This window comes from Cryptomeria japonica, chromosome 6, assembly GCF_030272615.1.
Source record: "Cryptomeria japonica chromosome 6, Sugi_1.0, whole genome shotgun sequence".
Taxonomy (NCBI): Eukaryota; Viridiplantae; Streptophyta; class Pinopsida; order Cupressales; family Cupressaceae; genus Cryptomeria; species Cryptomeria japonica.
The window spans coordinates 91196300-91213107 of NC_081410.1; positions in this window are offsets into that span (position 1 = coordinate 91196300).

Below are 16808 nucleotides of genomic sequence, written 5' to 3' on the forward strand. Positions count from 1 at the left end.
TGGTTGAGTCCCTTTCTCTTAAGGACTTAGAACAATGGGAGTAGCATGAGGAGATTTTCTGGAAACAAAAGTTTCGTGTGGATTGGCTCGAAGAAGGTGATATAAACACAACTTTTTTTTTCATAGTTCTGTTAAGGCTCAGAGGTATGGTAACTTTATTACCTCTCTTATATCTTCAAAAGGGGTTCATCTTTCATCTGTCAGATATTTTTCTAATTTGCTCACCAAAGAGGATCTTGAAGCTATGGTGGAAGAGAGGACCATCATGAACTGTATTCCCCCTCTTGTCTCTATTGAAATGAATGATTCTCTCTTGCGCCCTATTTTGTTGTCTAAACTTGAAGGGGTTGTGTTTCAAATGAAAAAAGGTAAGGCTCCTGGCCCTAACGGGTTTCCTATTGAGTTTTTTCAAGAATTTTGGGAGATGATAAAGTATAATCTTCTAGATGTGGTTCCAGAATCTTATAGGAATAAACAAATGCTCAAATCTATGAATTCTACCTTCTTGGCTCTCATTCCTAAGAAGGACGAGGCTAATAGTTTGGATAAGTACAGGCCTATTGCTTTATGTAATGTTGTCTATAAGATAATCACAAAATTAATTGTTGAACGACTCAAACCTCTCCTCTGCACTTTGGTTTCTAAGGAGCAAGGTGGTTTCATTGATCGAAGACAGATTCTTGATGGAGTTGTGATAGCAATGGAGGCTATTTATTCGATGGCTTCCTCTAAGAAGAAGGCTATGTTTATCAAACTTGACATGGCCAAAGCTTATGATAGGGTGAGTTGGGATTTCTTACAGAAGATCCTTTTGGCTTTTGGTTTTGGAGAAGAGTGGGTGAATTGGGTTCTTAGTTGTGTGACTTCTACCTCCTTAGTTCTTATTAATGGGGAACCTTCTGAATTGTTTAGCGCTTCGTGGGGGCTTCGGCAAGGGGACCCTTTATCTCCCTATTTATTTATTCTCATGGTTGAAGGTCTTGGTAGATTTCTCACTTCCCAGGTGAGACATGGTCTTATTCAGGGCTGGAGTTGGAGTAATGCTCTACCTCCCTACTCTCATCTTCAATTTGTGGATGAAACAAGTTTGATGGGAAGGGCCAAAATCAATGAGGTAGTAAATTTCAGGAGAGCTTTGGATATTTATTGCAAAGTATCGGGTCAGAAAATTAATGAAGATAAATCATCCATATATTTCTTTAATACTCCTCGGCTTATTCAAAATAGGATTGCCAAGATCCTTAGATTTTAGACGGGATCCCTTCCTTTGTTGTATCTTGGGATTCCTTTAGATTTGGGGGTTCCTTTAGATTTGGGGGTTCAATGCGATAATTTTTGGCAAGGAATTTTGGATAAATTTCATTGCAAGGTTAATCATTGGACTTACGAGTGGTTATCCTCTACTGGAAGAGTGATTCTTCTGAAGACTATGGTGTAAGCGCTTCTCATTTATAGGTGTTTTGTGCAGGCTCCCCCCTCCAGGTTTGTGAGAGAGTTCAATGCTCTTTCCCATCAATTTCATTGGTCTGGTAGTTTTCTTTCTTCTAAGTTGATTTTAGTTAAATGGGACTCTGTTTGTAGACCGAGACATGTTGGGGGTCTTGGCCTCAGATCTATTGCTCTAGTTAGTAAAGCCTTGGTGGCTAAGTTGTATTGGAGGTGTTGTAACAGTCAGGATCAGGACTGGGCCAAGATTTTAACCCACAAGTATCTCCCTGGTGCTAATGATCATGAGGCGCCTCGTCTTAGTTTAGTGGATAGGGGCTCTTGCATCTGGGATATTCTTAAAAAAGGTGCCCAACTTATTAAAGATGGCCTTTTCTGGATTTGTAATAGAGGCCCTGAAGCTCTTTTTCGGCAGGACTCTTGGGATGGTCACCCTCCTATTCTGTCTGTTTATCCATAGCTTCAGCCTCTTTGCAACATTTTCACTGATGCTGGATGGGTTAAGGTGGGCGGTTAGGTGCATTGGACAGGTTGAGGTGACTTGTTGGAAACATCCTCTTGAATGACCCTTGGGTGGCTTAGATGAAGATTGTGTGGTGATGGTTAATATCTTGGAGGGTAGGTTATGTAGTTCCCTCAAGGAGAGAGATATTTTGGCTTGGAGTCCTAACCCAAAAGACAAGTTTTCTGTTGCTGAAGGTTATGCTCAGCTTGATAGGCAATTGCATGGCCTGATGGATGTTCCCTAGTGGAAGAAGGTTTGGAATAGCTTCTCTTGGCCGAAATGTAATTTTTTCTTATGGCTGGTTGCTCAAAGGAAATGCCTCATGCGGGAGAATCTTTGTAAGAAAGGCTTCTAGGGACCATCTATCTGTTATCTTTATATGCATAATGAGTAAGACTGCTCCCACTTATTTTTTCTATGTCCTATCTCTAGGGAGATTTGGCACAAGTGGTGGGAGGCTTGGCAACATGCTTGTTTCCATGCTACCTCCTTAATTGACTTTTGGGATAGCTTGGGCAGACCTCCTGCGAAGACCTATTTTCTTCAAGTGGCTTGGGCTATTGGGCCAGCCCTTATTATCTATAATCTGTGGCTGGAAAGGAATCAAAGGGTCTTTTGTGATTCACATGTAGGGAGTCCTCAGCTATGGTAGAAGATAGTTAATAGGCTTCAGGAGACAATCTTGGCTAAGTGCGATTTGTTTGAAAATGTTGATCAGGGTGATTATGATATTGTAAGGAATCTGTAATTGGAAAACATTAAAATGGACTGTGTTGTTGGAAATAGATCTTGACATGCAAAGCAGTGGATAAGTAGAGATGGAAGGTGGATTCCCCCTCCTATGGGAATCTTAAAAATTAATACAGATGGCTCTTCCTGTGGGAATCCCGGACATGCAGTTATTGGAGGTATAGGTAGAGGTGATGATGGTTGTGCAATTTTTTCTTCTCTATTTATATTGGGCAACACTCTAACAATCTTATGGAGGCCCTAGCTATTAAGATTGTTGTTGAGTGAGGGTGTTCTTTAGGATGGAGGAAGATTATTTGTGAGTCGGATTCTCAGATTGTTGTGGACATGTTGAACAAACAAAATTTGAATGATGTGAGTTGGGAATTAGCTTCTATGGTCAGACAAATTTTACAACTGTGTAATACATTGGAATTTGTCTCCTTTTGTCATATTCCCAAGGAGTGGAATAGAGTGGCTGATTGTTTGGCCAAGTGGGCTTCAGAGCATGTTGATGGTTGGGATTTTATGGAAGGGATGGTCTACCTCCTAATTATCTTAAAATTTTAGATAGGTTAATGCTAGAAGACAGGATGATGCAAGAGCACCCAGTGGTGTAGGATCAATTTCCCTTTTTTGGTTTGTTTCCTTTTCATTGTCATTTTTGAGGCCCTTCAAGGCTCCAGATGAGCCTGGCTTTTGGTGTAATTCCAAAGTAGCTGGCCTTTGCCCCTACTTTATGCAACATCATCTTTTTGAGGGCTTTTAATACAAAATTATTATCATTGGAAATCTGACGGCCGGATCTATTGCTATGGTCACTGGACTTTGTAGTGGTGGCGCTGGTGGTCTTTTTAGGATCCTTTTAGTTTTTGTTGTTGTCTTGGTGGGCCTAAGGCCTGAACTTTGTATCTCTGCGATTTCTGAATAAATCTTTACCCCTTTTTCCAAAAAAAAAATTATATTCAAGATTAATTTTATTATTACAATTATAATTATATAATTTTTTTAAATTAAAATAAGATTATGCTTTTAAGAAAAATATATATTTTAATTATAAAATTTGTATTATATTATAATCATTATGTCAAAGTCGTAGTTGGTTTATTTATATAGGAATGCCTTCCTCATAAAAAAATGTATTTTAATATTATTTATTAGAAAAAATATATGAATAAAAATAAATAAAAAATTATTATCTACTTTTAGTCAAAATATCTCTTAATATTATTTATTTTATAAGAATATTATATCTTTTTAAAGTTTCTCAAAAAAATAAAAGAAAAAATATTGAAAAAGAAATAACCGGCTTTATTTGTGTTATAAGGTCTTAGGATGCTAATAAATTTTGCATATACATTTGTTCCTTTTTTCTATTTTTAGCACTTCTAGTGTGATCAATTTTCCACAGATAAAATTTTATAATACTGATTTATTTACAATGTTCGCATTTAAGTGGAGTCTGGGAATTATTTTTTTGACAGAGGTACTTCTATAAAATCTTCTTCTCATTCAAATTTTCAACAATTAGTAGCCACAAAGCAAGAGTAACTTGTCCACCAAACTTTCTTAGTACTTGTCATTGGCTCCAATTATGTTGTCCTATGAAATTGGAATGTTGCTTAATGATCTAATATGCCATCGATAACTATACTGATAATTGAAGCAATGTCTATTATCAAATTTACAAAATTAGAATTTAGTGATGCAAGAAACATATTTTTTGGTAATATATAGAGATAAAGAATGATGACTAATAAAGCTTGAATTCCTTATCTAGAATTATTATTGAATGGGGAAATGCAATTTTCCTGCATCCATGTTAAAAAAATTGTAAAAGAGAATTCTTTTTTTGAAATAGGTAGAATTTCATCATTTTAAAAGTTAAATTTTATCAGCTTTCCTTGAAATAACCTATCATTTTGGTATCTAAAGCCACTAATGTGAAGTCACTCTACAAGTCACTTAAAAATGAAACTGTAGACATCCAATATCATGGCTTGTTTCAATGGTAGAAAGTACAAGAAAAGTTGTAGATAACTGTGAGATCTTGCCAAGATCAAGAGGCAATGGAAAGCACAAATAAGAGAGACAAAATATATGATAGAAATAAACTGTATTCTATCAAGATGAAAATATTGATCAACTAGATCGCCAATTGATACATACAATGAATATGAGCCTACTTATATAGGCAAGGCTATATGGATATGTGAGCACACAAACATGACATGTGGCTCAATAAGAAACAAGGGTAGGTAGGAAATAGGTGTGGGTAGGTAGGAGAAACAATATAATAGTCCACATGAGGTGGATCACCCACTGAATGTGGAGTGTAACAACAAGATCAACACCATAAAAGGTGGAAATTCTCCTACACACACTATCCCAATGTGGCACAAACACCCAAGTGTCTCAAACCCAAACTACTATGAAATGCCTTTCCTAAGTAAACTTAAGTAAGGTGTAATAATATCCATGATGAATAATTATTTACACCAACACCCCCCCTTAAGTGCAACTTAGGGGAATGCACTAAAGTATACAATGCAACTAAGAAATGCAAGATGGGTCCTGGCTACTAGGCCATGTTAGGTACCCAGGTACAAATACAAAAGCATGAAAACCAATGCAATGAAATCTCTCACAAAATGGGGAAAGAGAGAAAAACCCAATGGGAAAAAACCCTCCCCCAAAAGAGAGATGAAAACCAGATACAAAGAACTCTCATAGAAGTATGTGAAGGACAAAACCCCATGTGAGGAAAAAGACCCCCCCATACGAGAGAAGAAGAAGAGAGACTAGGAAGCCCCCCCTCAAACTGGAATCTGCACCAATGATAAAAGCTCGAAGATGAATGAAGAAACTGCTCTATGAATGTCGAACCACATTCCTCCCCTTAGGAAGAAACAAAACCAAAGGTGTATCCAAAAAGTCTCCCCAACCATGAAAGGAAGATGTAGGACAAATACTCATGATGAAAGGAATATCAGAAAATAGCTCAAGTGTCTCCATGTCAATGCTGAAAGGTACCCCCTCCAAAGGTGGTAAACTATGCCACACTGCTGAAAAAGGCACTCCAAGATCTAGTGGAGATGAATGTAGAACAATATCCAAAGACTCATATGTCTCCTCAAAAGATAAAGAGACCTCCTCCAAGTGTTGTACAAAAGTATCCACAATCATGTCAACCTCTAAAGATTGATCATGTAGAGAATGCACAAGAGGGTCAAAGTTATCCCTCGCAACAATCAAAGAAGGATCATCTTCATCAAAGAGAAGATGAATGTCATGAATGGTGTCTCCCAAATCTGCAAAGTAGGAGTCCACAAACAAACCTGCAATGTCTGTCAAGTAGGCATCCCAATCAACTGAAGCTGTAAGACATGAAATATCCTGCTACACTGAATCATAAGAAGGAAAAACTGTCACACTAGCTGCATCATCAGGTGCAATAGGTGGTGTGATATCAATAAAAGGAGATGAAATGCAAAGAACGGGGTCACATGTGAGAATCCCCAAGTTCAAATGCCCAAAGTTCTCCTCAAAATCAGAATCATCAACATAGGAAGAATCAACCTCATCAATAGGACCAAAATTTGAAAAAGAGTACAACTGAGATGAATGATCAACCACCCCAATCACAATGATAGTTCCACTCTCCAAGTCTCCAATGATAACTGAATTAGGTGTGAACTCCACAGTTTTCCTAGTTGCCCCATGTGTGATTTGATAGATGGAAAGAAGATTATTTGTCAAGTGGGGTACACACAACACATCATTGAAGGAGTTATCCCCAATGGCAATAGATCCTTTCCCAATCATGTCCATGTATGTATGATTGCCCATCAAAATCTGTGGCATGTGGTAAGGCTCAAATGTAGAAAACATAGACTGCAAAGATGCCATATGATGAGAAGCCCCTGAATCTAGAAGCCATCTCCCTGAATCATGACTTGTAGTAGCACAAAGAGCTTGTCCCTTTCCTTTATCTGTCCCAAAAGAGTGATCCTTTCCTTTATCCTTGGAAGAAGAAGCCGATGTAGACATTCTAGAAGGTAGGTTGATTATGTTCTTCTCAAGAAGATTCTTCAACTCACCAATATCCTTCTTATAACAATGATGTTCATCATGTCCTAACTTCTTGCAATATCCACAAAACAAATTGTCCTTATATGATTTCCTCTTAGGTGAGAATGGCGAATCACCTTTTTGTGGAGAGGAAGATTGTGCTCCATCTTGTTGTGGTTTAGACTTAGGTTGCTTTTGATTCTTGCCTTTTCCTTAATTACTTTGATTCCCTTTGTTAGCCACCAAAGCTTGTGACTTTGAAGATTTGAGAATCCTCATTGTGGTCAACTTAGATTGCTCAAGTATCAACATCTCCGTGAATGAATCAAATGAGGGAGAAGTGTATGAGGAACCTTGAGCTAACCTATGAGTGTGAAAGCTAGATACAAAGGCTGCATACTCTGAAGGAAGCTTGTCCAACAAGTTATAAACCAATTGAGCATCCTTTTTGTCAATTCCACAATCCTTTAGCTTTGCTCTTAACTCAGTTGCTTTTGTGACATAATCTTGGATTGTATCAAAATCCTTGGGATCCAAAGTTGTGAGTTCACTATCAAGCTTGTAGCCCTTAATCTCATCAACTTGACCATACAATTTCTTAAAAATATCCCAAGCCTCTTTAATTGTTGTACACTTATCAATGTGAAAAATGAGGTCATCTGATACATACTTTCTAAGAGTTCCAAGTGCCATAACATTCTTAGTAAGCCATTCAATTTGAGCATTAGGATCAACCTTAGGATCAGGTGGTGCTGTAATAGTTTCATTTACATAATGAATGAGTCCTTTTTCCATTAGTTTACTCCATGCCTTAATTTTCCATGATGCATAATTATGAGGAGTTAAAAGTGGAAATTTAGGAGAACCCATAGCGCCAAAATGAGAAAACATAAGATAGAGAGAGGTACAATCACACAAGACACCCCCCCAAAATACTAAATCAAGAAATCGCCCCAAAATGGTGATTTTGGCACTTTATACTTAGTGCGTATACAATGGGCCACTTGCAAAACAAGGCAAAGTGGACTTCTGATTTCAATTTACAACTTCTCAAAATGAGATCTAAGAGACTTCAACAAATACTGCTAGTGATCTAAACTGAGATCCAAGCAAAATGCAAGTACCAACTATGCCAAAAATGGCCAAATATTGAAAGTACAATTTCTACTTAAAATCATTGCAAACAGATGGCAAATTATGAAAGTAGATGAAAAAATATGCACTTTCCAAAAAAACGACACCTGAAAAGGAGTTCATATGAGCCCAAATGAAGCCTCCAAAGTTGTAAAAATTGGGATTTCATGATTTCCAAAAAACTTGTATCCGAAAACCAGAAACCTCCTACACCACTGTATAGATCACAAAATTCTACCCCCCCCAAAAAAAAATTGCTCAAAAAAATGAGTTTAGATGAGTGAGATATCACTATTTGAAAATTGCCTGCAAAATTATAATTTCTGGAAAATTTCCGTCGCAGCGTCAAACTTCAAATGCCTCTAGATTTGGCCTCTGAAGTCCGATTTGGATGAAACAAAAGACAAAACTGACTTTCTTGGACCTCCTTAATTCAATGGTATCCTCAGATTTGACCCATCAAGCTTCAATAAAAACTTGCAATAGAAATCTCCAAAATACACAACCCCAAATAGCATCAAATTTCTCTCAATTAGCAAACCAATGACACTCTAATGACTCTGATACCATGTGAGATTTTGCCAAGATCAAGAGGCAATGGAAAACACAAATAAGAGAGACAAAATATATGATAGAAATAAACTGTATTCTATCAAGATGAAAATACTGATCAACTAGATCATCAATCGATACATACAATGAATATGAGCCTACTTATATAGGCAAGGCTATATGGATATGTGAGCACACAAACATGACATGTGGCTCAATAAGAAACAAGGGTAGGTAGGAAATAGGTGTGGGTAGGTAGGAGAAACAATACAATAGTCCACATGAGGTGGATCACCCACTGAATGTGGAGTGTAACAACAAGATCAACACCATAAAAGGTGGAAATTCTCCTACACACACTATCCCAATGTGGCACAAACACCCAAGTGCCTCAAACCCAAACTACTATGAAATGCCTTTCCTAAGTAAACTTAAGTAAGGTGTAATAATATCCATGATGAATAATTATTTACACCAACAATAACCTATTCGGCATAAGACACGCATTCTAGGTTCACCTATGGGTCAATTGATGAGTTTGTTTAGTCTCTTTGGGGTAGATTTGAAAAACATGGAAACATCCTTTGAACTACACTATAGGCACCAAAAATACAAAACTATTATCATTAGAAATCTGACAGCCGGATCTATTACTATGGTCACTGGACTTTGCAATGGTGGTGCTAGTGGTCTTTTTAGGATCCTTTTAGTTTTTGTTGTTCTCTCAGTGGGCCTAAGGCCTGAACTTTGCATCTCTGCAATTTCTGAATAAATCTTTACCCCTTTTTTCAAAAAAAAAAAAATTATATTTGAGATTAATTTAATTATTACAATTATAATTATATAAATTTTTTAAATTAAAATAAGATTATGCTTTTAAGAAAAAATATATATTTTCATTATAAAATTTGTATTATATTATAATCATTATGTCAAAGACATAGTTGGTTTATTTATAGAGGAATGACTTCCTCATAAAAAAATGCATTTTAATATTATTTATTAGAAAATAATATGCATAAAAAAATAATATTTTATTATTATCTAGTTTTAGTCAAAATATATCTTAATATGAACTCTAAATTTAATGATAGATTGAGAATTTGGAAAAGCAGTGTTTGAGAGCTTTGCAACCAAGGTACACGAATGCTCCTTGGCTGCAGTTCGGCTCTCTGCCCGAGGGCTCCCAGACCTAGTGGGAGGCCCCCGCATTAATCTCTACTTGTGCCTCCATTAATGGAGAAGAAAACTGGCGGTGAAGGGATTAATACCCACAAACCCTCTGCTAATTGCAAGAAATCATTTAGCGAAGCTGTTCAACGGCATCGCATGACCATCCCGAACGAGGCAAGGTTCGAATCGGAGACAAACCAGGATGCAGCAGCAAATCTCGAGGAAGGTGAGGTTGCCTCGGCCCCGAGAGTCATCATTAAACCTAATTCCTCTATGAATGATTGTATTTCTAAAGAAATTGCTCGGCTTAGGGATTCTGCGATTTTTTTAGCGGCCCTTGATGTGGATAAAATGTCATCTAGACAATATCTTAATAAATGGTTTCATGATACTTGGTCTGTTAAGCTTGGAATTCAATTTTCATTTTGTAGAATGTTACAAAAAGGTTTATTTCTTATTTTCTTTAATGATAAAGAGATTCAAAAGAGGGTTATTGAAAAACAATTTTGGAGTATAGGAAACGCCTATTTTAGGGCCATCCCCTAGACTCCGCTTGCTTGTAATGAAGAAATAATGGCCCTCTCCAACCCTAAATGGGTAGTTATTAAAAACGTCCCCCCATTTTTGTGGAACTGCATTGCTAAAATCACGGAGTCACTTGGAAAGGTTATTAAAATTGATTCTTTGGCCTCTCTGCTACCTCACATGAATGCAAGGGTTCTAATTGCATTCAACACTGGAGTAATCCTCCCCTTGGGTATTGACATCTATATAGAAAACCAACTCTTCTCGTGTCCCTTAGAATACCTATGAGGGATAAATGCTTGTCATAGATATAGAAAAAGTGGCCATTATTTAAAGAACTGCCCTTTGATGGTGAAGAAATTTGGTACCTCCCTCAAGAAAACTTCCAACAGAAACCAACCTCACTTGGAGTCGGAGGAAGCTAAAAAGTTAGACCCTATTCCTTCTGCCTCCCCACCTCTTGACCCCTCCTCACAACCTAGGGTAGTTGAAACTCTCCCCTCATTTGATCCTTCTCCCCCCCTGCCTCAACCCCAAACCCTCCCTTGCACATCCACTTCACCTCCCTCAATTGTAGAAGCTATTCTCAAGTATCAGTTGGCTTTAAAGGAAGTGAATCGGACTAGTAGGGATTCTGATGTTCTGGAATCAGATAAGAGAAAAATTGCCATTCCTCCTGAGGAACCTAGGAAGCAAAATGCTCAACAAATTGTCTTTGAAAAACTAAAAATGGCGGTAGATCATAGAAAACAACTTGAACTTGCATTATATAATAAAAAAATGGAAATTGAGTCATGTACCATACCCTTCCTCCAAGAGTTGATCAGAGGGAAAGATGGTGGGACCCAGGTTGTCACCAGTGCTACCAAGAAGGTCAGTCACTCCCCTTATGGACTTATAATTAACAAGAATGGCCCTACAGAGGACATGAGCACACCTCATATGGAAAATATTTCAGAGGAGACTAAGACAGGAGGTGACATAGAATCCAGTAAGCAGATTAATATAACCTCTGGTAACACTGATGGGGAGGTGGAGCTCACCACTTCTCCTTTGGACCAACCCCTTGAGGAAGGACATGATACTGAATCTGGGATACAGTCGGCTGTAACAATGGATGACAATATTGTGAAGGGGAATCCTTTCTCCCCTGACCCTAAAACCTTTGAGGTGGGAACCAATGATGAGGGAGAAAACCTAACTGGTAATAAAACAAAAAAAAAGAAGGAAAAGATCTCCTAAAGTTGGTAAAGACAATTCTGCCAAAAAAGAATCCCTAGGACCTGATCAACTCTCTAAACTCAGGAAAAAAAGAGGGAGACCACTATCAACTGTAGCCTTTGATGCCAGCCACCTCTCTAAATTTGAGGAATGGCCCAAATGTTTTGAAGGGTTTAAAGCCCTTGGGGACAATTCTGAATCAACCATTCAATGATGAAAACCATCTCATGGAACATCAGGGGTTTAGAGGCCCCAGATAGGAAATATGTGGTTTGAAGATTTCTAAGTATGTACAAGGAAATTGATTGTCTTATCCTCCAAGAACTAAAATCTGTAGGATTCACTCTAGAAGATGGGCTAAAATCCATCTGGAGGGATGCCACCCCTTTCTTCACCAAACACCCTAAGGGTAAGGGTGGAGCTGCAATACTACTAAGCCCTAAATGGAAGAACAAGGTTCTCAAATGGGGACAATCCCCCTATGACAGGGTAGTATGGATTATAATAAAAAATGATAATGAGACATTTGGTCTCTGTTTAAGATATGCATCTAATGACTACTGAGAAAGGGGGGAGATGTGGGAATGGATTGCAAACTTAGAAGACATCCCCTGACTCTTAGGAGGTGACTTTAATATAGTACTCAATGCACAAGATAAACAAGGGGGAAACAAGGTGGAATGGAAAGGAGCAGAGAGGATTCATTGGGAGAGGATGATCAACAAGATGAGGTTGATTGACCTAATTGTAGGCAAAAAAGGAGAACATAACTCAATATGGTACACCTAGTGTAACCACTAACAATACAATAAGAGAGTATACTGCAGGCTAGATAGATTTTACTTCAACAGGGACTATTTTGAAATTATCAAGAATGAGGAAGGGGTACATTATGTTGTCATACCATATACATTATCTGATCACCACCCCATTATGATTGGGCTAAAGATAACTAATAGCAAAATTGTCTCATCCAGCCCTAACTTGAGTTTCAGAATGAACACTAGCTTGCTAAGAGATGGTGATCTCAAGTGTGCAATATACCTGGTCAGAATGTTCAATAAATGTGCAATCAGCAAGCTATCAAAGATTGAAAGGTGGAACCAAAATATTGAAACCTGGACCTCACTTTGTCAGGTGGTAGGTAAAAAGAAAGCTAAGGATACCAGAGCTAATGAGATGCAATTGCATAATGCATTACAAGTGGCTGAATCGGAACTACAAGGGGATCCGGGAAGTGAAACAATCACTCATCAATTCATCAGGGCCAAGAATGACCTTAGAAGGATACAAAATCAGAAAATTAAAGGTTGGAGAGCAAGAGCCAAGCTCAACTGGTTAGATGTAGGGGATCGAGGATCCAAGTTTTTCTTCCAAATGCTCAAAATGAAACAAGCAAGAGAGAATATAGATTCTATATGGGAGGACAATAAAAATCTCTCTGATCCAAAGGAAATTCTAGAATGTTTTGCTCATTACTACAAACAATTGTTTTCTGTAGAACTAGTTAGGAAAGAACATGACAATGCAAGGAAATTAATCATGTCCTTGGTCCCCAAACTCCTTGATAATGAGGATAGTAAGATTCTTGAGGCTACAATTTCAAAAAAAGAAATCAAAGAAGCTATAGAGGCCCTCAGTAATGACAAGTCCCCTGGACCAAATGGGTTCCCAGTAGAATTCTACAAGGAGAATATTGAATGGATAGTGGATGATCTCCATGAGATATATTCAGAGGCTATTCACAAGGGATCCCTGGGGGAAAATATAAACCAAGGTCTGATCAAACTCCTCCCCAAAGAGGGAGATATAACCCTTGTTAAAAACTGGAGACCTATTACACTATTAAATGTATCATATAAGATATTAGCAAAGCTGACAGCAAGTAGATTGGAAAATATTCTACCAAAGATCATCAGTAATACACAAATAGGGTTTGTCAAAGGTTGTTATATTTTAGAGAACTTAATCACATGTTGGGAGTCACTCCATTAGGCTAAAGAAACAGGTCAGAATGGGGCAATGCTACTCATTGACTTCGAGAAAGCCTATGACAAAATAGAATGGGAATATATTATTCAGATGCTCCGGACTCTAGGATTCCCCCTGGGTTCTGTAAACTGGTCAAAACTCTATTGTGTGATGCCAATGGATCAGTTGAAGTAAATGGAATAAGATCCCCCAAATTTGCACTGTCCAAGTCAATAAGGCAAGGTTGTCCCCTTGCTCCTGCATTGTTTGTCATAGCTGCTGATGCAATGGCCTATCTAATCAAAGACTCCTCTGTCACTCCTCCTATCAGGGGCATATCCTTACCTAACCAAAAGGAAATATGTAATGTCCAATTTGCTGATGATACTGCAATGCTAATTAAACTTGACGAAGAGAACCTTACTGCTCTGCTAGAAAATATAAATGTTTTTTGCCTGGCCTCTGGAAGTAAGATTGCTATGCACAAATCTAACCTACTTGGCTGGGATGACAGACCCCTGGGTTGGCTCACAAAATTCTCCCTCAATTGGCTGGGTCCTTCCCAATTGGTGAAATATCTAGGTATCCCATTCTCTGTTCGTCCAAACCTAAAGGAGATGTGGGAATGGGTAAGGAATAAGATAGAGAAGAAACTCTCCAAATGGAATAGGAACTATTTATCTCTGGCTGGAAGATTTTAGGTATGTCAAAAGATCTTGGCATCATATAACATCTATTTCTCCACTACCTGTCTCTTCAAGAACTATCAGTTTAACCATATCCAAAAGCAGATAAGGGCATTCCTTTGGTCTGATGGGAAAGGCATCAAGAAGCAGCATGTAGTGAAATGGGAGTGGTGTACTATGCACAAATTATATGGTGGGATGGGACTAAAAGATCTAAGAACTCAAGGGATAGCCCTCGCTTCCAAATGGATTCTCCAAGCCATAGATGGTGAGGAGCCATGGAAAGTCCTAATAAGAAATAATATATCATCCTCAATTCCAAAAAAAGCTAAGTGGAAAGGCCTCCCTATGATTGACCTTCTTCTTAGACAGATGGATGTAGCCCCAGCTGGATCAGGGGTCTTCAAATCCCTGTGGAAAGCCTGGGAACAGGTGAAATATCTGGTGCAATACAATATGAAGGGATGTAAACAGGGACAGTTCACTAGTGATAGATCTATCTGGTGGAATCTAAGTTATCATGGAAAATCTCTGGCAGCTTTGCTCTTAAATGGAACAATATGGGAATTAGACACTTTGCTCAGATTCTGGAAAATGGCCAACTGAGAACATGGGAGGATCTGCAACTTGCCTTCGCTATTCCGGTTTCCCAACACAGAACCTATAACATGCTCAGGTCTGCCTTATCCAATGCTCTTCCCCAACCGCTCCTATCTCATTCCCTCTCCCCCTCCTCTGCAATTAGCTGGGTTGATGGCACACCTCTTTCCTCTCTAAAAACCAAAAATATCTATGCATCACTCACTAAGCCAGATACCATTTTTCTTCACCTAAATAAATGCTAGGAGCTAGATTGGGAACCTAGGATATGGAAGGACAGATTAGGTAGATTTTGGATGACCCCAAATGAACCAAAGAAACAGTTCTTTGGCTGGAGATTGCTGTTAAATAAACACCCTCTTAAGGATAAGGAAAGCAACCACCTAAACTGCAAAATTTGTAGAACTCCTTAGACTGTGAAACATGTCTTTTTTTATTGTCATTTTGCAAAAGAGATCTGGAATTTGTTCGGTTTAAAACTAGATGTTAATTTTATTGAAATCATCAATGTTGTTTTAGGCTACATTAAGGGCTGTAGGAAAATTGCAAATATCTTTTGGTCTTGTTTATCTTTAGAAATTCTTTGGCTCATTTGGAAATACCATAATGATGATGTTTTTAATAACAACACCAGGCACCTCACCAAGTCTCTTAGGAGACTCATCTTTCATACTGTCTCATTGCAGGTCACTGTGGTCATAAAGCTAGACTCAGAAAAGTTTGACAAATGGATAAAGGAAGGAGCTACCACTGTCTACATCAGAGAGCTATCCCACGGATTCACATGGGAGAGAGATGAACCAGGAAAGGTGACATTTGAGCAAGCACTCATGGCCTTCATGAGACAGGTTGACCGCAGACACCTACATATGGAAATTTCTCGGGAGGAAGCTGATCGGATCCACCAGAGCACCTCACACCCTCACAGGCAGGACATTCTGGATGGCCGTATGGAAGTATGGCAAGATGGAGAGAAGGGCTAGGTGGCCTGGATCCCAATAGTGGGAGTTAACTCTTCTCCAGGCTCTGATATTTCTTTCATTTAGACTATTACTACTCCTTAGATTATTTGTTTTGTTCATATAATATGATGTAATTGTGATTATCATCTCCCCATATCTGGTGATTCTCGTAGAATATTAATTTTTTGATGACTGCACCTTCATTTAGTGCCTTGATACTCACTATACCCAGACAGTTTTGGTGATTTGTACTGACTTTTTGATATGTAATCCAAAAAAATATATAAATCTTAATATTATATATTTTATTAGAATATTATATCTTTTTTAAGTTTCTTAAAATAAAAGAAAAAAAATTGAAAAAGAAAGAAGTAGCTTTATTTGCGTTATAAGGTCTTAGGATGCTAATCAATTTTGCATATACATTTATTGCATATATAGGAATGCCTTATAAAAAAATGGGTTTTAATATTTTTTATTAGAAACATAATATGCATAAAAAATATATTTTATTACTATCTAGTTTTAGTCAAAATATCTCTTAATATTATTTATTTTATTAGAATATTATATCTTTTTTAAGTTTCTTAAAACATAAAAGAAAAAATATTGAAAAAGAAAGAACTAGCTTTATTTGTGTTATAAGGTCTTAGGATGCTAATCAATTTTGCATATACATGTGTTCCTTTTTTCTATTTTTAGTACTTCCAGTGTTATCAATTTTCCACTGATAAAATTTTATAATACTGATTTATTTACAATGTTCGCATTTAAGTGGAGTATGGGGATTATTTTTTTGACAGAGGCACTTCTATAAAATCTTCTTCTCATTCATTTTTTTAACAATTAGTAGCCACAAAGCAAGAGTAACTTGTCCACCAAAGTTTCTTAGTACTTATCACCGACTCTAATTTTGTTGTCCTATGAATTTGGAATGTTTCTTAATGGGCTATTATGCCATCGATAACTATACTGATAATTGAAGCAATGTTTATTATCAAGTTTACAAAATTAAAATTTAGTGATGCAAGAAACATATTTTTTGGTAATATATAGAGATAAAGAATGATGACTAATAAATCTTGAATTTCTTATCCGAAGTTATTATTGAATGGGGAAATGCAATTTTCTTGTATCCATGTTAGAAGTATTTTGAAACAATTTTTTTTTTTGAAATAGGTAGAATTTCATCATTTTGATAGTTAAATTTTATCAGCTTTCCTTGAAATAACC